Consider the following 27,500-nt stretch of genomic DNA (forward strand, 5'->3'; position numbering starts at 1 on the left):
AACACATCCGCACACACAGATTCACCCCTTTCCATCCCCTCCCCCTTTCCTAACAACAAACCCTCTGGGCCCTCTCACTAGGCCAGGGTATGACTGTTCCACCTCCCCCGTACCCGATGGACGGGAAGAGACCAACTAGTTATACGTCTTGCCGCTGAGTGTAACCGATATATATATATATATATATATATATATATATATATATATATATATATATATATATATATAGCCAGACACTTGCTCTTTATCATATAGGGGATATTATTATTGGGTATGAAATGTCCACAATAATTTATCCTTGTATTTTCAGTGAGTTTTTTTTTTTTTACAAAATGTCTGAAAAACAATTTAAAGTTTAATCTACAGAGGAACTTTAGACAAAGCTTGAAGTCTCTTAAATTTGAATAGATTGACTTGAGTCTGTTTTATAGTTTATATTTAACTGATTTACTCTAATGTTATTATCAATCTTGAAGATTTTATATCTTTTATTCATTAGTTATATATTGTTTATCTATTATTTCCCTTTTTACTTTCTTCACTGGGCTACTTTCCCAAGTGGAGCCCTTAGGCTTGTAGCATTCAGCTATTCCAGACGGGTTTGTATAATAATAATAATAATAATAATAATAATAATAATGATAATAATAATAATAATAATGATGATGAATTACTATGGATATTAATACCCAAAATTTTCTAGACATGTAACGGTGTCTCTCTCAAATTATTATTATTATTATTATTATTATTATTATTATTATTATTATTATTATTATTATTATTATTATTATTATTATTATTATCAACTTAAAATGTAACTAAGCTGCAAATTACTTTGAACAAACAGGAAAAAAAATCAATAAAGCGAAAACAAATAGAATACAAAAGTCGAAGCTTTGAAATTTTTGAAAGGTGCATAAAAGGGATTAATGCATTTAGAGTTATATAACGTCACTAAACAAAATAGAACTGCTGACTAAATATCTCACATTTTCATGAATTCCACCAGTAAGATTGTTGTGAATAGATTTTTTTATTTGTTTCACTAAATATAAAATTTCTGTTATGTAATTCTTATACTACATGAGAGGTATAAACAAAACGGAATTAAGTGAGAATTTTTCTTTATTATTATATAAAATTTGATTTTGACCAACGCATGCAGTTCTTGATAAAACAGGAAAGAAATGCAAATAAGAGGAAATTGATTAAACGAAAGAATTATTTCTAGTTGGCTGATCTTCAAAGTATTAACGAAGGTGAAAATTTCCTTAGAAGTAAATGTTCCTCAACTACACCGTCCTTGCGTAATGACGTTAGGTGAAATACAGAAATTACATGCGTTATTAGTTATGCCAATAACGCTTATTGTCACCAGTTTTACCAGAACATCTAATTAAAGTGTATTTCAATATGCATGCTATTATTATTGCGAGGAGATTATGGAGACTAAAAGAAGTTTTTTTTTTTCTCTTTTGGTGTAAACTTATAGTTTATTTATGCTGGTGGCTAAAAAGATACAAGAAGTGCAAGAAGTTTGTTGCAGTATCCAACTAGATCGTCAGTGTATGATGGAGGAACTCAAGGTGGAAGAACTCGCCACCCGAACAGTGTTCCGAACTGGCAAGGTATCTCTTTAAGTTTTATCATCATTATCATTATCATTATTTGCTAAGCTGCAACCCTAGTTGGAAAAGCAGGATACTATAAGCCCAGGGGCTCCAACAGGGAAAACAGCCCAGTAAGTAAAGGAAAAAAGGAAAAAAATTGTTTTAAGAACAGCAACAATATTAAAATAAATATTTCTTATATAAACTATAAAAACTTTAACAAAACAAGAGGAGGAGAAACAAGAGAGAACAGTGTGCCCGAGTGTACCCTCAAGCAAGAGAACTCTAACCCAAGGCAGTGAAAGACCATGGTACAGAGGTTATGGCACTACCCAAGACTTGAGAACAATGGTTTGATTTCGGAGTGTCCTTCTCCTAGAAGAGCTGCTTACCATAGCTAAAGAGTCCCTTCTACCCTTACCAAGAGGAAAATAGCCACTGACCGACTACAGTGCAGTACTTAACCCCTTGAGAGAGAAAAAAATATTTGGTAATCTCAGTGTTGTCAGGTGTATGAGGACAGAGGAGAATGTGTAAAGAATAGGCCAGACTATTTGGTGTATGTGCAGGCAAAGGGAAAATAAACCGTAACCAGAGAAAAGGATCCAATGTAGTACTGTCTGGCCAGTCAAAGGACCCCATAACTCTCTAGCGGTAGTATCTCAACGGGTGGTTGGTGCCCTGGCCAACCTACTACCTAGTTTTATTAATTTTTTTTTTCTGCGAAATTTTCCGACTTTCTAACTCTATATCATGCTATCGTATTAAGTTTAGACTAGAAGGCTACATTAAAATTAACATTCCATTCTGAAAGTGAGCTAACTTTAAACAGGTTGACAAGTTTCTCTTTACGATTGGAATTTAGCACTTTATCTGCTGTAATATAGTGTAGTTAGAGCTACTGTATGTAGAATTGAGACAAGTGTACAAGAGTCCCTGAATCAAACTAGATTGAACCCAGTGAGTGTTGATATAGGCTTCCTTCTACACGAAGGTTTGTGGTATAATGAAGACCAGTCGTAAGTTTATGCGGGTTATTTTAAGAATTTGCTAAGCGGACATGAGGCTCTGTTGGTCACATAACTGTAGCCCGTGACTCATTTTCTTCCATCCCCAAAAGTTTACTCAGATTGTAGGTTGCTCCTCCTTCCCAGGTTAGGTCTTCCAGAAATTTGAATAATATGGTTAGCTCTTATAAAAATCCCATCTAGGAATTTCCTTGTTGAAACTGATACCGTTACGTGAATGCCAAACATTTAGTCTAAAGAACGGCAGGGCTAGGCCTATAGTTTGAGAGGGAAGTATGTAATAGTTCTTTCTAGCATGCATTAAAGTTTTTTTTCCAAAGCAAACTGATTACCAAGGCGGGGAAATACTAAGGTTATGTATGTTTTTAATTTTCTTAAAGAAAATATCAATTCTTATGCTCGCATAGTACCGTAAGACAGCTTCGATGAGCACTAGGGTACCAAGGACTTTATACTATAAGGGAATAAATGGAAGTTGGTAAATAAGCTAATTTCAGACGGAGGATTCTAAGTTTATCAAAGACAGGGGAAAGTGCTTTCTCTCGTCTTTTTTCATTAATATTACTATGGTTAACATTGCAGGCCATTTTCAGGCTCTTGAATTATATCTCACATGCCCGAATCTATAAAAGGAAATTTAAAGTTATTCAAATTGCTTGGGTTTAAAAGTTCCATTTGCTGAATATAGGCCTAGTATGGTTTGTTAGTATATTTAAGGACATGAATTGTTAAACCGATCGACCATTGTCAGAAGTTTTTATAAGAAGAATGAATAAGACAATTCCCTTTAAGGAATTATTTGAAAGCTTGAGGGTTGTAACAGATTCCAGACTTTAGTGAAATTATTTGATATTCCTGTACTTTCACATGGCTTCTGTAAGACAAGCAATTGTGGCTCCATTAATATATTGAATAATCGCGATACCAGTAATTTCAGCACGACAATAGGAATTTCTCATATATCATTATCAGAAATTAGGAAGGAACCTCGCGAATTGTCCTAAACAATCGGAAACGAGTGAATTTCTGCACTTATTCCGAATTCTCTAAAGATTCCTTTGGCTCGAGATAAATTACTTGTGAATGAAATTGCAATGCACAATAAATTGCGCATATATTTTCCAATAGTGCTGAAATGATTTAACGCTCCTTTGATGATGATCAATCGAGTAAGGCTTTTTCTTAATGGTTTACTTACTTGTTTTGGGTTTAAATCCAACCCTCCACTGAAGTCGAGTGAACTACTTCTCGGGCGGGTCCATATCAATCATCTAACGAAACATTTTCATTATAACTTATACAATTCTTTGATTGTAGCATCTTCCAAATCATATGATCTTGTAAAAAGTAATGTCTTTAGTTTCTTCTTAAATTCAGTTGCTCCCTTTAGGTCCTTCATTTCAGTTGGCAGTTTATTATAATGTCTAGGCGCACAGTAGCTAAAAGCCCTTTCACCAAATTTACTATTTGTTCTTGGTTCAGATAGCCTATGTTTGTCACTCATGTGTCTTGTGTTAACATTTGTTTCTAGTTCTAGTTTATTCAGGCATTCTTTTAGATATTTTGGTTCATTTCACTATCATATACTGATGTATTCTTCATTAAAGGCCTGTTTATCGGCGAGTAAGGGTCCGGTTTCTATTCATGGTAAATAACAATGTTTATAGATGGTTTCCACCAGAACTGAGGGTAATCAAATGGTAGATTTAAATGTCGAAAATATATACAGGTTATGGGCCTGTAAATGAAATTTCATTTTTATCCTAATGAACTCTAGCCTAAGTCCTATGATTCAGTTACCCGAGGTAATGAAAGGAACGAAGGTTATGGAATATTTCAATAAAACTAAAATATGAGAGATTCGTAAACCATAGACCCTTTGAACCAAGGTCATTAAAAATTTTCAGGAAAGTAGAATATGAGAGATTCAGAAATCTGATAAATATGTAGGCATAGAAAATTTACTGCCGCAGAAGATTTTGTAACTAGTAAGCAAAGTAAATTTGAAATTTCAATGATCTTTTATATCAAGTGAATAAAGAAAAAGTTGCTCTGAACTGCATTATTTTTGAAATTCAATAAGGGAACTCTTAGTAAAGAATGCAAATCAGTAGTATGCTTGTTATGACTTTTTTCTTTTATTCTGGGAGCAGTTACAAAATATGTAATCTGTATTCATACACCATGGCCATGTGCTATTTTAACGCAGAAAATTTTAAATGTTTGTGTACAATATTTAACCAAAATTTCAAGCGGTTTAGAAGTCATAGGAATATAGCTCCATGTGAACAGGAAAAAAGCTGACAAATGATGGGTGCTAATTGCAAAATTCATATTCCTGTAGATCCACCTGAAAGACCCGCCACCCCAAATTTTCTCACCTGATGATCCGCCACTCCCAGAGAAGCTCTTAACTTATTTTACTTTTGATGGCTGCTTTTCAGGATCTGTACTGAAGGGAAACCCTACTCTCCACGGGACCTTTCATAATTCATTTAATCGTATACAATTTTTTTGTTTTAAAGGTCGCCCATGAATGGTAGAGGCAAGGGGCAGTGACATTGCCCTAGCAATCAGGACAATGCCCTAGAGACTGACCATATATTATATGATCAGCGCCCAAGGCTCCTCTCTACCCAAGCTAGGACCAGGGAGGACCAGGCAGTGGTTGCTGATGACCCAACAGATAGACCTATAGGCTCCCCCAAACCCCCCCACCTTAGCTTAAAAGGATGGTAAGGTTGCAGACACTAATGACACTAACGATTCTGAGCGGGACTCGAACTACCGACTGGCAAACGCCAGGCAGAGACGTTACCAATCAGGCTACAGCAAGACATTCAGCGTCTTAAAATGCATATTACTGATTTATCGTTTATTCCACATTACCGAAGCACTTAAAAAACATGTTCAGTGTCCTCTGGAAAGCCTTAGTATTTTCAGTCTTTAGGATGTCTAGTGGGAGCTTATATACTGTAGTCATGGGGCTGCATAATTGAAAGCTCTAGAACCTACAGTAGACTTATATGTTGTTAATTCCAATAATTTGAAACCACCTGTAACTAGTCTTGCGATAGTAAAGAATAAAACTATTAAATCATAAAATGACAATCATTTATTTAAACGTACGATAAAACTTAAAACCTGATCTCATTACAACGGTATTGTGCAACGACAACTTATCAAAAGCATTTTTAGAAAATTTATCATGCCACATGAATTGTTGCAGTTAGAAGTTTGACAGGTCTCTCTTGCAGCCACGTACTATCTTCATGTAGCATGACCCATCACTTTCTATAGTAATCCCAGGACCGCATAATGTTACTAGATTGGCTTGGAAGTATGAAGCACATATTTCCCAAATAAAGCTGTTGCAGTCAACCGTAGTCTTCTCAGATAGGTTGTTTTAACGACTTGCTTTTTACCCAATTCGTTCACTCTGTGACGGTGCCGAGAGAGAGGTTATGACTCAAAGGCAGGATGCAATCAACTGAGTTGTTTGATAAAGAACACTCTCCTTTATATACAAAATCTCAAAGCAACAAGAATTTTCATGTTCAAATATTAACAATGTTACAGAGGAGAAAAGCAGACATGAATTTTCATGTTCGTTTTAGTGCGAGGGAAGAGCGAAGATACAAACATAATATATACAAAAGGAATTATGTACAATTGTGTGACACACGGTTGGTACAACTCCAAAGATACATGATATTAACATCTCTCTGCAGCCACAGTCTAGAACGGGAAAAGATTACAGACCTTATAATTGTTTATTTCATATTGATTGTCAAGTACACACTACCATAATACTAGTCCAGCACCAACTCAAGATCCGCCACCCCAAACTGTCCCCTGAAGATCCACCGTCCCGAGCGAGGCTGGGCTAGTGGATCTTCAAGTGATCCCATGATTGTTATAAAGTCAACTCATGGGGAGGGTAGTGCTGCAATTGAACGTTAGGTATTCCACTATTGGCATGACTTAGGATTTTACGACGCCCCTTCGAACAATGGCTGGACCCTCTTTCAGCCTTCGATAATTGGGATAGAATGGGACTCTTGAAAATTCGTATCTGTAAAAGACGCAACGGAATAAGGCATACATTTCTTTTCACTTAATTTTATAGCTGACAACTATAATCTAATTTAGTTTTTAACGTATTGCTGCCCATAACAGACTTGAAGTGTATTTTGCAAGTTTGAGTAATAATGGTGGGGACCTGTGTTGGGGAGAAGTAATTTTCCTCTTAAACTCTTTTGCTATAGAAGATATCTTTTATCTAGTTCCGATCGTTTGATTGGCTAATCCATCTGGCGCTCTTAATATTGAAAGACCACCAATTTTATGTTTTAATTTTTTAACGCTTCAATTTCTTTAATATAGTATTAAAGTGGTGGTTGGTTTCGTTTAGTGATTTTTCTGAATTGAATTAAAACTTTCGATGGTTAAAACTCTTAAAGATGGCTCGTGTTTTCAGACGTTAAGTTTTTTTTTCCATTTCCATAGTCCTATGAAATTTAGGTATAATACTCAGAATAAGAGCCAAAAATTACCTTAGCAAATCATTTTCATCATAGTTACCCCTTATAAGTAATCATTATTATTGATACAATCATCATCCGAATAGAATATAAATTTTCTCAAGATGCCATAGAATAGGATATAAAGATAGGATAGATTGCACTGGGAATCGATATTCAGTACAGCAGACCTAAAGACTATGCCTATTACATACGTGCCGACTGTAACAACCACAGACCAGTAAACTTATGTAATTTGAATCTCCAATTTAATATTCTCAAAGATTGTATGCCTATGCCTATAGAAAAAATAGGTATAAAGGTACTTGTTATGGCCTGTATATTTAATGGTATTATATATATATATATATATATATATATATATGCCTATCTATACATACATACATATATATATATATATATATATATATATATATATATATATATATGTATATATATATATATATATATATATATATATATATATATATATATATATATATATATATATATATCTATCTTTCCGGCCACGTACAGCGGCTAACCGTTCGGTCTCTCTCCGTCCCTCAGAGGGGGGGGGGGGGGAGGGGGAGCGAATAGTTAGGGAAAGGGGAAGGGTTGAATGTGAGTGTGTGTGTGTATGGAACAACAAATGTTGCCGTTTCAATTCTAATGCAGGAAAAAGGCCTCAGACAATTCCATTCATATCTGGGGTATGGCCAGTTTTCATCACCACCCTGGCCAGTGCAGATTGGCGATGGTGCGAGGTCTTAGTCTGATCACTCACAGCAAACCAACCTAGTATGGGTAGTCCTGACAAGTACAGCTTTGCTGATCATAGCGATGCGTAAACCCTTTCACCACGTTAAAGCATATCTATCGAAATATTTGGCAGTAATTTTTGACGGGTCGCGTACGCTAGTGTTATATAATAATCAGATAAGCTGATCATGTAGACCTTATACTATAATGTGACAAGCTAATCTGAAATAGAGAGATAGTTGTGAAGAGTCCTGAACACTCCAGGCTTTGATTAAGGTTTAAAGTTTCCGTTATAATACATGCACAACAAAGTTCACCAATGAGTCTAGATTTGTTGACTCGAAATCTTATAAGTTTTATGTTTATCAAATATAAGTTAAAATGAAATGGAAAATAAATGTATATATATATATATATATATATATATATATATATATATATATGTTTGCATATAATGTATATGTATATATGTATACGTATATATATACATATACATCTATATATATGTATATTTGTAGTTAATGTATATATATATATATATATATATATATATATATATATATATATATATATTGAATCACTCGATTATTATTATTATTATTATTATTATTATTATTATTATTATTATTATTACGTGGTAAGCTACAACCCTTGTTGGGAAAGTAGGATGTTATAATGCTCAGGGGCTCCAACAGGGAAAATAGCCCAGTGAGGAAAAAAAAGGAGAATAACATTCTAAGAAGAATAACATTATTAAAATAAATATCTCCTATATAACCTCTAAAAACTTTAACAAAATAAGAGGAAGAGAAATAAGATAGAATAGTGTGCTCGAGTGTACACTCAAGTGAAGTTTTTAATCTTGCTTTGACTTTAGAATACTTGCATAAACTTTGATAATTTCGTTTTTTTTTCTACAAAGTCATTGTTCATTGTTGTGTATAAACACACTTGGGGCGAGTGGTACTGAGTAATTAGAATGCTAAATAATTTTATACATTTAACTACAAAAATCCAAATAATTTTGCGGTACGACTTATATAAGTACTCTTTACATACTTCAATGAAAGTAGATACTCCATACCAGCATTAGATAAAGAGATTCATTGGAGTTGCACAAAGATCAAGGCATTTTTTCAACATTTTTTTATACGAATATTTTTTGGAAGAATATTCCGTGGGGACAGAACTCCATGAATGCGAAAGAAAATTACTCGGTAAGATTATCCAACTGTACTCGGATTTTATTACCTATAATAAAAACTACTCTTACGTTCGATGTAGCATTGATATGATGAAACAAATCTATTATTATGGCACGGCAGAAATTGGAGCAGCAGCAGTCTCTGCTGATACGATATAAAAAAACAATTTTATGATTAAATCGTAGTTCACTGTAGCCTAGAATTGCCACATGAGACTTCTGACAACTGTATTACTGTTTTTACCAAAATTCACGAAGCCAAAGTCAAAGCCAAAGGCAGGTCATACAAAGTATCGAAAATCTTTCCCAATTGTCTTCCTTGTCGAAGGCACTATCCATCACAAAAGAGGTCTTCGTCCTTTTGTATTTCACAAGAATGACATTTATGAAAATCATCAATGTACAATTATTATTTCGAAATATTTCAGAAAAAATGGAAAGATTTGAAAAGATTAATTAGTGGGTCAAAAGTCTGACTGGGAAATTACGAATGACTGAAGATTTGTTTTTTAAATTAGGTTGTATGTTATAAAGTATGAATATATGTGTATTTCCATGTATCACGTATGTATTTAGCCTATACAGTATGTTCCCAACCGATGACTTTATTACAGTGGCTACTTGAGTTATGATAAATAACATAGGGAAAAAGCTTTAATTGTAACTATTTTGATAAAAGTAGGTGCGTAGGTTAGGCCTATAATCTATAGGTCTAAGTCTGTGAAAATTGTGTGTGAAGTAATTCCGGGAAGATTTCTCCGTAACATGGAAGATTGTAGCGCCCATACTCCACGCCAGCAGATTAGAAAAATGCTATGGTACAGCCATTATAAGAAGCATTGTTCTCATTTCAGCTGCGTACACAAAAATGTAAGAGCCACTTATAAATCTTGGGATTAAGTAGTTGATAACATGAATATTTTGATTTCCACGGAGACTTAAATATAAGGGAGTCTAGGAAATAAGAAAAGTTCATATAACTAATTTCAAGGTGTTTTCCCGATGATTCAATTTAATAACATTTGTAAGATAGATAGAAATAAGAAAAGGAAATTAGTCGAAATCATCACTGACCTAACCTGTGCATCTATTCACAAACTTTGTACAATATTTGTAGTTTAACAAAATGTGCAAAGCAATATGATAAATAGCCATAACCACTTTATATTGCTTCGATATTATGGTATCACAGAATGGATTAATTTACAGACACTACGATCTTCATGAACAATTCATTATAATAAAGAATAATTCATCACTTGCCTACAACACATTTAACGCAAAGAGGATTTGGCTTCGCACTCAGTGTATGTAATCCTGTGATAATGAGAGCCATGAATAATACCCAGTACTTTAAAGATGAGGTTTCAGAATTTATATCAGGAATTGCATTAAGGACAATGGTATTATGAATGATCCTTTTCCCCTCTCTTTGTACAACAATGCTTTGGTCCTAGAAGAAATCGAGCGTATTCGGTGAAAAGCTTTCAGTCGTTATAGACCATACCTAATATAAAAGCTATTGCTTATTATATATGGCCATGATAGAATAGTGAACCTAGGGGGACGACTGTGTTAGAGTATTATTACCATTTATTGATTTATAACTGGCTATATCCTGCAAGAAAATTATAATGAAACAGCGGGTTATAAAGAAAGGATCTCCAGCCAATTTCGTAAGGTGTCACCTAGGCCTATCTATGGAAAGCCCAGGTAAGCCTATGCAAGGTCCGTAGATTTTCAACCTCGGTATAAAAACATTCTGCGTGAACATACACACGTACTCTTTCTGTACAAGCAGCTTACCTAGTAGAAAATGTAATCTGCTTATGACAATATACTGTGACAGTTAAAACGTGTTTTCAGTGGCGTAGCTATCGTTTTAAAGGGGTTGTCCACCACAACTTTCGTAGCTAAGTATTTCTCGAGATTCGAATGAGACGATTTTTCAATATTAAAATATAAGGGTCTAATAAATGATAAAAGGAACTTTTTGCTTAGTTTGAATTGTTTCTTAATTTTGATTTCCTCGATTTTTGTTTTGATTGGTGTTACCTACAGTAAACAGTATGTTTAATCTTGCATATTTCTGTCCAAAGACTCGGGCATGGCTACTCCTTTTTTCAAATGTTTGGATTACACAATTGGTCGAGAACGACCGATCCAAGAAATGCCAAATTAGAGTTTTAGGCTTACTTAGTAAGAGCAGTAAAAGGGGTAACAGGTCTAGAACTACTTCGATGCCACATGTAAACCTATTGATTATTTGACGATCCTTGGGATCATCCACACCAAAACTACTTTATCACCTAAGTTAAAGCATATATTATATTGCTAATATGCGTAGGAAGACTAGGTAGGCCTATTGTTTTAAACTAGAGGATTTTTAATGACGCGCTTAGGTTTAAAGGTTTAGGCATAAAAGTCACTAATGAATAGCAGAGGCAAATGACAGGACAATTTCCTAGAGACTCGCCATATATACAGCATCAGCACCCAGGCCCCCTCTGTACCCGAGCTAGGACACGTAGGGCACAGGCAGTAACTGCTGATGACTCGGCAGGTAGACCTATATGCTCCCCCAAAGACCCCATCCTTCGCTTACAAGGATGCTGAGGTTGAAGATACCACTCGAATCTATCGAGCTAGAGCAGGTCTTGAACTCCCGTCCAGCAGATTGCAAGAGAGGAAAATTCAAAATTTTCTTATCTTTATCTGGTTTATTATTACGTTAGGACGAAGTTTTTCTTTTACTTTGGCCACCTTAATAGACTTTACAGGGTAGCCATGCATGGGCGCTTGTTTTGAAAAACAAATATTAATTTGATAATAGTAATGATAATGAAAATAATACTAAAACTAGACGTGGACAGGAAGAATAGAATAAAATGAGAGAAATGAAAAATTATAAAGTCAATACATAAATGAAATTGTTAAAATAATTAAGTAAAGTTTATAAAGAACATCATTCAAAAAGAACACCAACAAATTAAAAGGTATCGCCTTAGATTAGTGAAGAACTTTTACTGAAGAAAAAGAAAGGAGAGCAACAGGTGGTATGTATTGTTTTTACAGTAAACAAAAGGGCACAACAAATTTCTAAGATCCACTTGACTCCTACTGGAAAAATTCAGTAAAGATCATCAAACATAAAAGACTCAATTAGAGAAGTGAAACACGCGTACGTTTATGTGCGTATATATATCTAAATATATATTTTTTCCATGCACATACATGGTGGTACATACATTTACATATATCCTACATGTATATATATTATATATATATATATATATATATATATATATATATATATATTTATATATATGATATATTCATGAATGTGTATATTTGTACAGTATATATACTGATATGTATGTATATATATATATATATATATATATATATATATATATATATATATATATATATATATATATATATATATATATATATATATATATATATATATATATGTATATAAATGTATATGCATACAGTATAAGTACATATTTGTATTTATTTCTGCATATACAAAGTGTATATATATATATATATATATATATATATATGTATTTATTTATGCATATATAAAGTATATACTGTATATATATATATATATATATATATATATATATATATTTATATATATATATATATATATATATTATATATATATACATATATATATATATGTCCCACTGTATTTTGTATAAATTCACATATATATTTATGTATGTATATATGTATATATATATGTATTTATATTTATTAATGTATGTATGTATGCATATATATATACACAGTATAGTTATACATAAATATGTACTGTATATATATATACATGTACATATGTATATATATGTGTACATACATATGTGAATATACAGAATATGTATATATAGTGTTTATATATATTTATTGTGTATGTGTCTGTGTGGATATGTATAGATATACAGTATATGTATATGTATATATAAGTACGGATATGTATGAATTTATAAGTATGTATGTATGTATACAGTATACATACATACATATATATATATATATATATATATATATATATATATATATATATACACATATTTATATATATATATGCATGTATATATATATATACACATTTATATATATATATAAATATATATATATATATGTGTATATATATATATGTATGTATATATATATATATATATATATATATATATATATATGTATACATATATATATATATATATATATATATATATATATATATATGTATATATATATAATGTGTGTGATATATTTATATATATATATATTTATATATATATTTATATATATATATATATATATATATATATATATATATAAATGGGTTATTATCAAAAGAGTGACAAAACGAAAGAGTAACAAAAATTAAAGAAATTCAGAAGAGTGACAAGACGAAAGAGTGACAACAAAACGGAAATTTAAAAGATTTACTCAATGTACGGAAATTCAAAAGAAGTGGCACAAATAAAGAATAACATAAACTAGACATATGCAAAGTAATAAGATATCAAATTACTCAAGATTATGGCTTATTTATTGTTTTCATAAACTTTTAACCAAACAGAAATTGTCTAATTAATCAAAATACGGGTATCTCTAATTAAAACTACAATAGAATTTGTTTGAACAATTTTTTATTTTACATATTTGCATTTCTTGAACAGTCTTTATTATATCCCATCATGGATGAATACGTTTTTGTAAAATCTCAGAAGGACAAGGAGAAGCTTACTTTCAATGGATATATATACCGACATCAGAGATCCAGAAACCATAACTATTATCTCCGCTGTGACGGTAAAAACTGTAATGGTTCTGCTACTCTTCGAGGAGTTTCCTTTTCAAATGTCAGTGCAGGATCAGTATCAGAAGGAAAAGTATATAATCATCCGCCGATAGATAGAAGAGAAGAAGTTATACAGACATTAGCTGATTTGAAATCATAATTTACATTGTCAAATGCATTACCTGCCGCAATTGTCCGAGATGTCAGACACCGTAAACATTAGCGACTCAATAGAAATGCCTTCAACAAGTGCCTTGAATCAAGTTGTTCGTCGTATCCGTAAAAAAGAACTTCCATCAGAACCAGAATGTACTGCAGATTTTGTGATCCCACATAGTTTAAAAACTACCAGAAATGGAGAAAAAACCCTATTATCATTTGATACAAAATATGAAGACACGGCTAGCGAAAACGAGATGCAACAGGAAGACGTGAGAATTATTGGTTTTGGAACTAACGATGATCTAAGGAAATTACCGAGCTCCCAGGTTTGGTTTCTTGATGGAACTTTCATGACTTTCCCTAAGCTTTTCCATTAAATATATAAAATTCACTATATGTTTCACGGGGCAACCGTTTCCAGCTCTATATGCCCTAATGCCTGGAAAAACACATGAGGTGGATACACCCATGCTTGAATTATTAAATTCTGTTTCGGAAACAAAAGAAATTGAGTTGAAGCCTAAATTTACAATAGTTGGTTTTTAAATTGCAAGCATAAATGCTCTTCAACATACATATCCAGATACTAAAGTAACAAGGTGTTTCTTTCATCATTGTCTTCCATAAATTGCCTAGCACAAAATCTATCAGGGCTAGTAATTTGGTTTTATTTCTAACTGAAAGTTCATTATGTCACTCTTTTGATTTGTCACTCTTTTCATCGCTATTTTAAGAGTGACAAATTATGTCACTCTCTTGATTTGTCACTCTTTTGATCACTATTTTAAGATTGATAAATTGTGTCACTTTTTGATTTGTCACTCTTTTGAGCGGCTCCCACACACACACACACACACACACACACACACACATATATATATATATATATATATATATATATATATATATATATACAGTATATATATATATATATATATATATATATATATATATATATATATGTATATATATATGTATATATATGTGTGTGTGTGTATTCTTCAGTTGCATGGAACAGAGTACGTTTTATGAGAGAGAGAGAGAGAGAGAGAGAGAGAGAGAGAGAGAGAGAGAGAGAGAGAGAGAGAGAGAGAGAGAGAGAGAGAGAAAATGTACCATTGCTTCATTAATACACACACGAGGACATTCATAATCAAATGAAAAACCCATTGCATAGTAATAAGCCATCTATAAGGTGCAACAAAAAAAAAAGAGAGAGAGCTGCTTCTAATATCCAGGCAATCGATGAGATAACGCGATGAATATTTCAATCTGTTTGCCCACATTATGACTGATGGGTTACGGGTGTCTTGGCGGTACCGAGAGATCACGGCAGCTCGGGTGTCACTGGGGTTGCGATTTCTTCCTCGGATTTATTTGTCTGGTTTCTGGTTACTTTGCGTAGATGATTTTTTGCACGTAGATTAATGGCACGTAGTTTCTGAATGTGTTGAAATAGGGCTAAAGTGAGGATTATTATTATTATTATTATTATTATTATTATTATTATTATTATTATTATTATTATTATTATTATTATTATTATTATTATTATTATTTCAAAATCGTGACATTGTAGTTGTATATAAAACTTACTGCCAGAAAATTATTATTGAAGTATTTTAGAGGATTTTACACCTTACAGTAAATGAAGAAGACATTTTGGTTAGTCGTGTCTTTTTGTCCTTATCATTATTATTATTATTATTATTATTATTATTATTATTATTATTATTATTATTATTATTATTATTATTATTATTGTTATTATTATTATTTTCATCATTTCTATTTTCCTTTTTTCTATTTTTTTTTTCATATTTTTATTAGCCATGATTTACGCTCTTAAGTGACCCTGATTTAATTTACAATATAATTCACCACAAAATTTCATTAATAACTGAAGAGTCCAATGGGAAGTAAAGCTATGTAATTCACAGTAATATTGAATGTTATGCAAAGACCACTAGGGTAACTGTTATGACATTATGATAGGACATCTAATAGCAATACACGAAGGTAATAGTTATTAGAGTAGAATGCAGAAAATTGATAGTAATAATAAACAGAGCGTTTAAGAATTGAATGTAGTTGCGATTACTTTTAACATGAAAAGAGTTCAGTAACGTAATGTGACCAACATTGCCATGTATATGTATGTATATATACTATATATATATATATATATATATATATATATATATATATATATATATATATATATAGTATGTATGTACTTATGTATATATATATATATATAAATATAGTATGTATATTCATTACATGCATATGCTGTAAATGTGCATGTACGTACATATGTATATATGCAGTATTTATATACTGTATATATATATATATATATATATATATATATATATATATATATATATATATATATATATATATATATATATATATATATGAGCATAATCTCCTACGTATATTGACGCAAAGGGCCTTGGTTAGATTTCGCCAGTCGTCTCTATCATGAACTTTTAAATCAATACTTCTCCATTTACCATCTCCCACTTCACGCTTCATTTTCCTTAGCCATGTAGGCCTGGGTCCTCCAACTCTTCTAGTGCCTTGTAGAGCCCAGCTGAAAGTTTGGTAAACTAATCTCTCTTGGGGAGCGCGAAGAGCATGCACAAACCATCTCCATCTACCCCTCACCATGAATTCGTCCATTTATGGCACTCGAGTAATCTCTCTTATAGTTTTATTTCTAATCCTGTCCTGCCATTTAACTCCCAATATCCTTCTGTGGGCTTTGTTATCAAATCTACAAAATCTGTTAAATATTGTTTCATTGTCTTACCATAACTCATGTCCATACAGTAACACCAATCTCACTAAACTGATATATAGCCTGATTTTAAATGTAATTTAAAGCGATTTGATTTTAAAATGTTACTCAACCTAGCCATTCTATGATTGGCTTTTTTCAATCTTCCATTAAACTCAAATGCTAAAGATCCTATATTAGAGACCACAGTTCCTAGATATTTAAATGATTCCACCTTATCAATCCTTTCTCTTTCCAATGATATTTCATCTTCCATTGCATATTCTGTTCATATCATCATACACACATTATATATATATATATATATATATATATATATATATATATATATATATATATATATATATATATATGTATATATATACAGTATATAAATGAGTGTGTGTGCATAAATATTACATATACATAATATATACATATATATATGCATATATATAATTCTATAATTATATATATATATATATATATATATATATATATATATATATATAATGTAATATATACAGTATACATATGTATGAATATATATATATATATGTATATGTATATGTATATATATATATATATATATATATATATATATATATGTGTGTGTGTGTGTATGTGAGTATTTATATATAGTATACTGCATACAGGTATGTTATGAATATAATGTATATTGTAATTGCGTGTGGAGAGAGAGAGAGAGAGAGAGAGAGAGAGAGAGAGAGAGAGAGAGAGAGAGAGAGAGAGAGAGATGGTCGATATTTCTAAAGAACTTCCAAAAAGAACAAGCAAACGACTTCGTTGTCTGTGTCTCGGGTACCGCCCACCGAGGACCCTCTCAGACGCCCACCGCACTCCCCAGTATATATAAAAAGCGTCTTGGCCGGTAAGTGATTCATCCGGCCGGCGGTGCAAGAGAGGTATCCGGACCCTCTACATAGAGACGCCCCTAGCGAAGGGTCGGTGTTATTGGATTGCATGATAGGACCGCTAGATATAGGAGTTATCAGGTAATTGCATGAATGTGTGTAGAGTCATTAATTCAAACTTGGTGTAAATCTATGGCTTGAATAACTGTTCATTTGTTTTAGTTTATGTATATTCACTGTTTTTATTTTTTTGGTGATATTTTTATTTTCTGTATTTTTCAGTGCTGTGATACTGTCCACTAGTATTTTGATTTTGTTACTTTTCCGTTTTGTGTAAAGGATTGATAATAGTAATGATAATAATAATAATTAATAATAATAATAATAATGATATTGATAAAAATAATAATAATAATGATAAAAATAATAGTAATTTTTAGTTATTTCCATTATTGTTTTTATTTTTGAGAGGTTCCTTTGGTAACTTGAATCAATAGACTTTAGAGAGATTTATAAAAAAAAAAAAAATGAACAATAGGTTAATTACGTATTTTTACTTTTTATCTCATTTATCATTTTGCATAATTTTTGTAATGGCCATTTCTATAATCAGTCTTGAAAATACAGTACTCTTTTAATAGCAGGTTGCTTTTGAAATTAAAAAAAAAAAAAATAAGGTAATTGAATAAGATAATCATGGGCTAGTTTCTTCGTCAGTTTCCGAAATTATAATTATAATTATAATCATAATCATAATCATAATCATAATCATAATCAATCATAATTATAATTATAATTATAATTATAATTATAATTATAATTATAATTATAATTATAATTAAAACCAGGTGGATATTAGACCTTGTCTTTTCTCAACGTAAAATCTGTAGAATTTCCAAATATGGCGTAAGATAGAGATTACTTCATCTTTAGTGCTTTTAAGTAAGATTGTCAGTATTTCCAAATCCTTTCTAAAAATTTCTATAGATTTGAATAGGATTTATAGAAGGGTTGGTCAGGGAAGTCTTGGCATGGATATGCTAAAATAGAAAACCTGCACTTTGGCGCCACAAGAAAATCCGAACATTTATCAGCCCTTATCATATATAACATTTATTACTTATGAGACGCTGTTTATCAAAAGACTTAGCTGCTGATCAGACTTAGTTACTGATCAGACTTAGTTACCTGCTAATAGTTTGAGGGGGCAACTTCAAAAGTTAGTTTGAGCAAATGTTTTTATGTTGACCAGGCTGACATGAGTCTTTTTATTGTTTATATATGACATATCTGTTTTTGACGTTGTTAATAGTTTATATAGGACATATCTGTTTTGACACTGTTACTGTTTTTAGAATGATATACTGTATTGTTAATTTATTCTCATCATTTATTTATTTCCTTATTTCCTTTCCTCACTGGGCTATTTTCCCTGTTGGAGCCCTTGGGCTTTGCTTTTCCAACTAGGGTTGTAGCTTGGCTAGTAATAATAATAATAATAATAATAATAATAATAATAATACTAAATGTAAAAAACGAGTTCTGAATTATGTTATCTACTACTACGGCAGAATTCACCTATAATAGTGACCTCGATATGCACAGTCCTGACAATAGTTAAAAAAAAATACAAGATTGTTTGGAAAGGTGTGAATAAGCAAAAATGGAATTTCAAAGCAAAACAGAGACAAAGGTAGGGTGCTTCTGCTCCCAGATCACACAGTGCAGTGCTAGAAAGCTTTCATTATGTAAAAGATCCAAGTAGGAACTCAGTGGTGACTTTATGAATTTAGTAAAATCACGCTTAGCCTCAGGACCTATAACTGTGAATTACTCTATACTGTTAGAAAAAACCGTTATTCTAATAGGAAATTCTCCGTAAAAATATACTGTTCACAACCGTATTTCAGTAAACTACAGGCGACCGTAAGTTTACCTTACTTTATTATCTTTTTCGTGTTGGTAGTCGCAATATCACTCCTTTACGTCAATATATTTTTTTTTTAAACGATAAAAATCCTGGCATAAATTTTGTCAGGCATTTAGCGATTTTAATGCAAATTTTCAAGTGTGTATCAAGAAATAAAAAAAATCCCGTTTAGAAATATTTTGCATCTTGGTACTCTAGAACAAATAAGCGAAAATCTTCCCTCGTGAGATTTGAAAGAGTTGAACATATATAACATTGAATGTAAGTTAAAAAAACCACGAGAATACGATTTAAGAAGACTGAGAATCTATTTGGAAAGAAGTACAGGATATGAACCCTAAAAGACATTTTAACGAGAGTAAAAACACAATAAGATAAAACCTTTACTTAGAAAAAAAAAATCCTTCAAAAGTTCTTACCTTTAAAACGCATATAACAATAAAAAGTTGCAAGGGGCACAATTTTAGTACATCAATGTTTGTTCTATCAATTCTGAGTTCAGGAATCTGTAATAATTTTGGAATGAGCTACAGGAACTAGAATGAGTGAAAAATGTGATTTCAGTTTTATGGAATGATTAGAAATATATAAAATGATTTTAAAGTGAGTCTAGTCTTATGGAATTAGTGGGATATGTTAGAATTATCAAAATTCTTTTGAAAGCTTTTGAAATGAACGAGAAACTTACGAATCTCAAGTTTGTCATGAAGTTTGGAATTGAACCCGATACTTTCTAATCCTCGGAATTAACTCGAATCTTTTGGAAAATATTGGATACGTCTGTATCCTGCAACGCTGCTATGGATCTATTGGGTTTCTTATAGTCTGAATAAGATGTCCGAATCTTTTTGAAAGAAATTTTACAGTTACAATAGTGATTTAAATCTTTGTAACTGAGCTGGATAAACTTGCTTTCCTGGAACTAACTTTTCGAATCATTCAAAATGAACGCACGTCTTTGATGTCTTCAAATTTCTGTAATTTGAATGATTTGGAGTTTAAATCCTCAAAATGGATTTCTAGTTTTTTTTTCTTTTCTTTTTTATTAATAGGGGTACCTCTAAATTCTCTAGTTCTGGTATCAGAACCGTTTTGAATACGACCAAGTCCATGGAATTGGAGATCTGGAGTTTATGAAATCATAAAGATACGTTCGAACCTTCTTGGGGCTAATTCGCACGATTTTATATTGATTAGCATTTAAATGTTTATCAATTTAGCGTCGAAAAGGTAAGACACTATCATTAACTGCTGTACGCGAATCGTCAAATAGGACTGCTAAATATTTAGATAGCTATGTACACCTGCATATACGCCCCCTTTTATCAGGGTATGACTACTCCCTCATCCTCATACTGGTGGGACGGGGAGAGCTGAATGACCAGATATATATATATATATATATATATATATATATATATATATATATACATATATATATATATATATATATATATATATATAATATGGATATATATATATATATATATATATATATATATATATATATATATATATACATTTATATTTATATATATATGCATATATTTATATATATATATATATATATATAAATGGATGGATATATATATATATATATATATATATATATATATATATATATATATAAACTGTATATCTATGTATTTACACATAGCCAGACACTTTCTCTTTTATGTATGGGAGATAAGGGAAGTTTTACAATATCATCTATGGAAAAGAGGGATCCGCTGCCTTTTCAGAGCTGGTTGCAGCCACTCTTGAACTTGCATGACAAAGCTTATCCAGCATTTTCCATTTCGTGCAACCGCTCATACGGAATACAAATAAGGAAATCCATAACTAACTACTTTGACTAATTAGAAAGTTTGATGCTACTGGCTGATGATGGGAAGGGACTCGCTAATAATTGATTTTATTCGTGGAAACGTTCATTTGACTTTTAGATTGCAAACATTGATAGGCAGGCAATGGTGATACAGTTTGAAGGACACGATGACGGGACTTTAACCAATAGGAAATGGTGATACAGGCTTTTAGGGCATAGTAATACGATTTTGATTAGTAAGAAATGGCGATATTGTCTCGTAGAACATAGTAATGCCATTTTGATCCCGTAGGACATGGTGATACAGGCTTGTAAGGCCCTAGTGATACGATTTTGATCAGTAGGATATGGCGATATAGGTTGCAGGGCATAGTAATATGATTTTAATCCAGTAGGAAATGATGATACAGGTTTGTAGGACATACTTTATGATTTTAATAAGGAATGACACAGGCTTTTAGGACATAGTAATGCTATTTTAAAGAGTAGGAAAGGGTGATATAGGCTTGCAGGACATACTTTATGATTTTAATTAGTAGGGAATGGTGATAAAGTCACTAGAACATAGTAATGCAAGTTTGATGAATTCATGAATTATTAGCAGTGTTCATCTTAGTTATTTTTCAATAACTTGAGACAGTGCGTTATTTTATGCTCAATTTGGCACAAGAAAAATATGAAGCCTTAGTTGAACATTAAGAGCTTTAGATTTTCAGGATGTGTATGTGAGTATTACATTTATTTCATACATGCTCTATTCTCTGATTTAATTTCAAACTAGTTTTATTCCTTTTTATGAAATCTCCATCTTCTATTATTATTATTATTATTATTATTATTATTATCGTTGTTGTTGTTGTTGTTGTTGTTGTTGTTGTCGTTAGCTCGATTGGTAGCTCCTTTGCCTCTCCCTCGGAATCTGTTATTATTATTATTATTATTATTATTATTATTATTATTATTATTATTATTATTATTATTGTTGTTGTTGTTGTTGTTGTTGATGTTAGTTTGATTGGTAGCTCCTTTGCCTCTCCCTCAGAATCTGTTATTATTATTATTATTATTATTATTATTATTATTATTATTATTATTATTATTATTATTATTATTATTATTATAATACTGCTGTGAACTAAAAAAAAAGAAAACAGACATTAGAAAAGTAGAGATAAATATAGGAAGGTAAAATATACACATTGTTTTAATTAAAATAATGATCATAGTGAAGTATAAACTTTCATTACACTGATAGCAAAGTCGAGTGAATTTTATTCCCTTAAGGTTTGGGAACTTCTAATTTCCTAGGTTTTCTTGCCCCTTATCCTTCCTTTTTGAAATAGGCGTTTTGAAATCTTTTTTTAGATAAGCATTATTGTTCTGTTTTTCGTTGGAAATCCTTTGGCTTTAGATATTTTAAGGATTAAAAAGATTGTATCAATATATTTAGTAAGACGCTCCAAGTCTGTGTTATGAGTGTAAAGTTCTGTTTCGATACAGAGAAGAAGGAAAACTATGTTATGAAAAGTAATAGCTCTTGCTATTAATAGTAATAACCTTTGTCATTTTCCCCACTGCACATCTATGAGAATTTTAATGATTATATATATATATATATATATATATATATATTATATATATATATATATATATATATATATATATATATATATATATATATATATATATATATATATATATATATGAAAAATACACTGGCTTCCAGATTTTGAAATGTAATTTTTCTGTTTCTGTACTATTATTCAAAATTCCTAATTTTTTGATCCCCAGAATGCTTACGTTATACAAGCCATTGAATTGTCGAATATGCCAGTAAAATTTCATGAATGAATTATTTCCTTATCATTCCCTACGCCTATTGACGTAAAGGGCCTCTGTTGGATGTCGCCAATCGTCTCTATCTTAAGCTTTTAATTCAATACTTCTCCATTCATCATCTACTTCGCGCTTCATAGTCCTCAGCCGTGTAGGCCTGGGTCTTCCAACTCTTCTAGTACGTTTTAGACCTCAGCTGAACGTTGGTGAGCTAATCTCTCTCGAGGAGTGCGAAGAGCATGCCCAAACCATTTCCATCTACCCCTCATCATGACCTTTTCCACATATTATTATTATTATTATTATTATTATTATTATTATTATTATTATTATTATTACTTGCTAAGCTACAGCCCTAGTTGGAAAAGCAGGATGCTATAAGCCCAGGGGCTCCAACAGGGAAAATAGCTCTCTGAGGAAATGAAACAATAAATACTAAAATATTTTAAGAAGAACAACAATCTTAAAATAAATATCACTTTATAAACTATAGAGACTTTAGCAAAACAAGAGGAAGATTAGTAAGATATAAGATAGAACAGTGTGCCCGAGTATAGCCTCAAGCGAGAGAACTCTAACCCAAGACAGTGGAAGACCATGGTACAGAGGCTATGGCACTACCTAAGATTAGAGAACAATGATTTGATTTTGGAGTGTCCTTCTCCTAGAAGAGCTGCTTACCATAGCTAAAGAGTCTCTTCTACCCTTACAAAGAGGAAAGTGGCCACTGAACAATTACAGTGCAGTAAGAAAAATTGTTTGGTAAGCGAAATTTTTTTCCCAAACAGGTTTGCAGATTGGGGCGGGGCTTCGTAGGCAGAAAACAGATTATAAGGGTAACTCCTTTATTACGGCTGCGTTGAAATTTGATGGGTGACTAGCTCATTAAAATTATGATCAGTAACTGTGTTCATAAAGAGCTGAAATATTTATAGATAGCTTAATAATAATAATAATAATAATAATAATAATAATAATAAAAATAATGATGATGATGATGATGATGATGATTATTACACACATGTATATATATATATATATATATATATATATATATATATGTGTGTGTATGTGTGTTTATATATATATATACATATATATATATATATATATATATATATATATATATATATATATATATATATATATATATACACACACACACATATATATATATATATATATATATATATTTATTTATATATACTGTATATATGTATATATATATATATATATATATATATATATATATATATATATATATATATATATATATATATCTATATTTATATGTGTATATATATATATATATATATATATATATATATATATAATCATGATTGGCCTATGAAAACTAAATGTTACTGAATAACTTAATTTTCCAAACCTTCCTTGTGTTAATTACAATGTTCTTACCAGTTTCACAGTTCGATTCATGCAAGTAGCCTACAACCTTTCCACAACAAATCATCATCATTACCTTTGTATATATTACTTTATTGTTGCACCTGTAAAAGCATGTTGAAGAATAAGGGTTTTAAAAGTCTGTCAATTTTACGTGTTGATTTCTTACTCTACCTCTAGAGTTATTAGGTTCTTTGAATGGCTAGCTTGGATCCCTATATCTAGTTACGGCTAAATTTTCCTTTGCCTACAAATTCAACGATTCGTCTAGTCTCTTCTTTACACATTCTCACCTGTCCTTATACACCTTTCAACACTGAGATTACCAAACAATTCTTTTTCGTTCAAGGGTTTAACTACTGTTCAGTGGCTACTTTCCTCTTCATAAGGATTGAGACACTCTAGCCATTTTAAGTAGCTCTTCTAGGAGTAGGGCACACCAAAAGGAAAATAATAATAATAATAATAATAATGATAATAATAATAATAATAATAATAATAATAATAATAATAATAATAATAATATTAAGAATAAGCATCGCCATTTGAAGGCCATCAATGGGATTCTAATTATACGCTCCCTTCTACCAGAAAGCCATGTGTGTGTGAATATGTCACACACACACACACACACACACACACACACACACACATATATATATATATATATATATATATATATATATATATATATATATATACATATATATATATAAATACATAAAAATTAATCAATTCATACATACTGCTACCAAAGTGACATGCATAAGGGTTTCGCTCTGACCAAAGAGCTCATCAGGTGGGTTTTGACCACATCCATTATTGCAGGCTTGGTTCCCAAGACCACCTCTTCCTTCCCTCTTTTTTTTTTATTTCCTTTTCATCTCAATTCATAATTCATCAGTACTTCATAAATGTATTATGATAATTCTTGACTTATATTTGAGTCGGAAGAATAAGGGAAGCAATTTGAAACCTACTTCAGTTTTCTGGGCATTGAACTTACGGGTTTTTCCGCCACGCCAGAGGTTGCCCTACCTACTGAAATAGCTTTCGGCCAACTTTCCTCACTACAGCTAGCCTATTAGGGGTCAGTCAGGACTTGTATTTGAGTAGGATTACTTAGAGAAGCAATTTGAAACCTACTTCAGTTTTCTGGGCATTGAACTTACGGGTTTTTCCGCCTCGCCAGAGGTTGCCCTTCCTACTGAAATAGCTTTCGGCCAACTTTCCTCACTACAGCTAGCCTATTAGGGGTCAGTCAGGACTTGTATTTGAGTTGGACTACTCAGAGTGGACTATTCAGAGAAGCAATTTGAAACCTACTTCAGTTTTCTGGGCATTGAACTTACGGGTTTTTCCGCCTCGCCAGAGGTTGCCCTTCCTACTGAAATAGCTTTCGGCCAACTTCCCTCACTACAGCTAGCCTATTAGGGGTCAGTCATGACTTGTATTTGAGTTGGATTACTTAGAGAAGCAATTTGAAACCTACTTCAGTTTTTTTTTTTTTTTTTTTAATTTTAATTTTTTTTTTTTTTTCATTTTTTTATCCATTTGCTGATCGAAGTATTTAAGTACCAGTGAGACTCCTCAGAAGCCATTCGATATGATCTGCTGCTAATTGAACCTGCTTAATGGTACCACTGATGGTGATTAAATTACTATGTTCGTGCCTTCGTGGCATATCTATTAAGCTGACTCCACTCTGCCAGGTGATTTCCATCAGCGTCCTTCCTTCCACTCCATATATGGCTCTATGGAACTTCCTCGGGACATTCAAGTCGACAGTCACGTACCTGTTGAGGCCATAGTCCCTTGTGGTGGTGGCTCTAACCTTTTCACCTTGGAAGGTGATGTGACTACTATCGGATGAGGAGATGACCCTTTTGGGCTTCTCGGGTTCCAGGTCAAATACGATAGGTTTCGAGTAGTTTTCTTTGCAATCTTTTCTTCCTTTTTCTTCTCCTCCTCCTCCTTCTCCTCGTCCGTGGAAGTTTCCTTTTGGAGCTTCTGCTCTTCCTGGCGGTTGTTGGTGTCACAGAGAGTGCCTTTCTCAGCCTTACGTCCGTTGGCATCCTGGTCCTCTGCCTCGACCACTTTTTCCTCACTTTTATTGTCTCTGACATCCTTTTGGACATCTTCCTTCTGACCATCCTTAACATCCATCTCGATCGAGATTTCTAAACTTGTCTTGTTAAGTCTCACTTTCCTGACTCCAGGTCTGTTTTCTTTCTTCTTATCTCCCCCTTCAAGTTCCTCCTTGAGTGAAGGGATGATCTCATTTGCCGCAAGCAGCTCGTCCTTCAGACCAACATTTTCTTTGGTGAATTGGACGATCCTCTCCTCTGACATTTCCTTACTAGAACTTAGATGGGAGACACGTTCCTTGTGACTATCTCTCTCCTTGGTGATAGAAGCTATACTCTCCTTTTCAGACTTAACTTTTTCCAGTTCCTCCCTCAATTGAATATTTCTTTGCTCCTAGTTACTTGATTTATTCAATTGTTCTTTCTTGAGACTTTGTAACTATTGTAAAAGGCATTTGTGGCGGCCATTCCTGATCAGATCATTTATCCTTGCCTCATTGAGGCTCTTTTCCAGTTCATGTCTCTGTTCTGAAATCTGCTCAATTACTTCCATCGTCTTTTTAATGAACTTTTCCAGTTTCCCTTTGTTTTGACGAACTTTTTCCAATTTCACACTGAGTTCAATATTTGATTTGTCT

At 31.9% G+C, this 27,500-nt stretch overlaps 1 protein-coding gene across 2 annotated transcripts in view; it reads left to right on the forward strand.

The window, feature by feature from the left end:
* LOC137615010 (glutamate receptor ionotropic, delta-2-like) overlaps window positions 1-27,500 on the forward strand; it is a 54,644-nt gene that overhangs the window by 4,893 nt on the left and 22,251 nt on the right. The window contains exon 1 of one of the 2 annotated variants that reach the window (XM_068344647.1): window positions 1,490-1,631. The exons of the other annotated variant lie outside the window; for it this stretch is intronic. The gene's annotated coding sequence lies outside the window, so the exon portion shown is untranslated. Of the gene's footprint in view, window positions 1-1,489; window positions 1,632-27,500 lie in introns of those variants that run through there. 2 annotated transcript variants of the gene reach the window in all.

The sequence above is a fragment of the Palaemon carinicauda genome, chromosome 2 (assembly GCF_036898095.1).
Source record: "Palaemon carinicauda isolate YSFRI2023 chromosome 2, ASM3689809v2, whole genome shotgun sequence".
Lineage (NCBI taxonomy): Eukaryota > Metazoa > Arthropoda > Malacostraca > Decapoda > Palaemonidae > Palaemon > Palaemon carinicauda.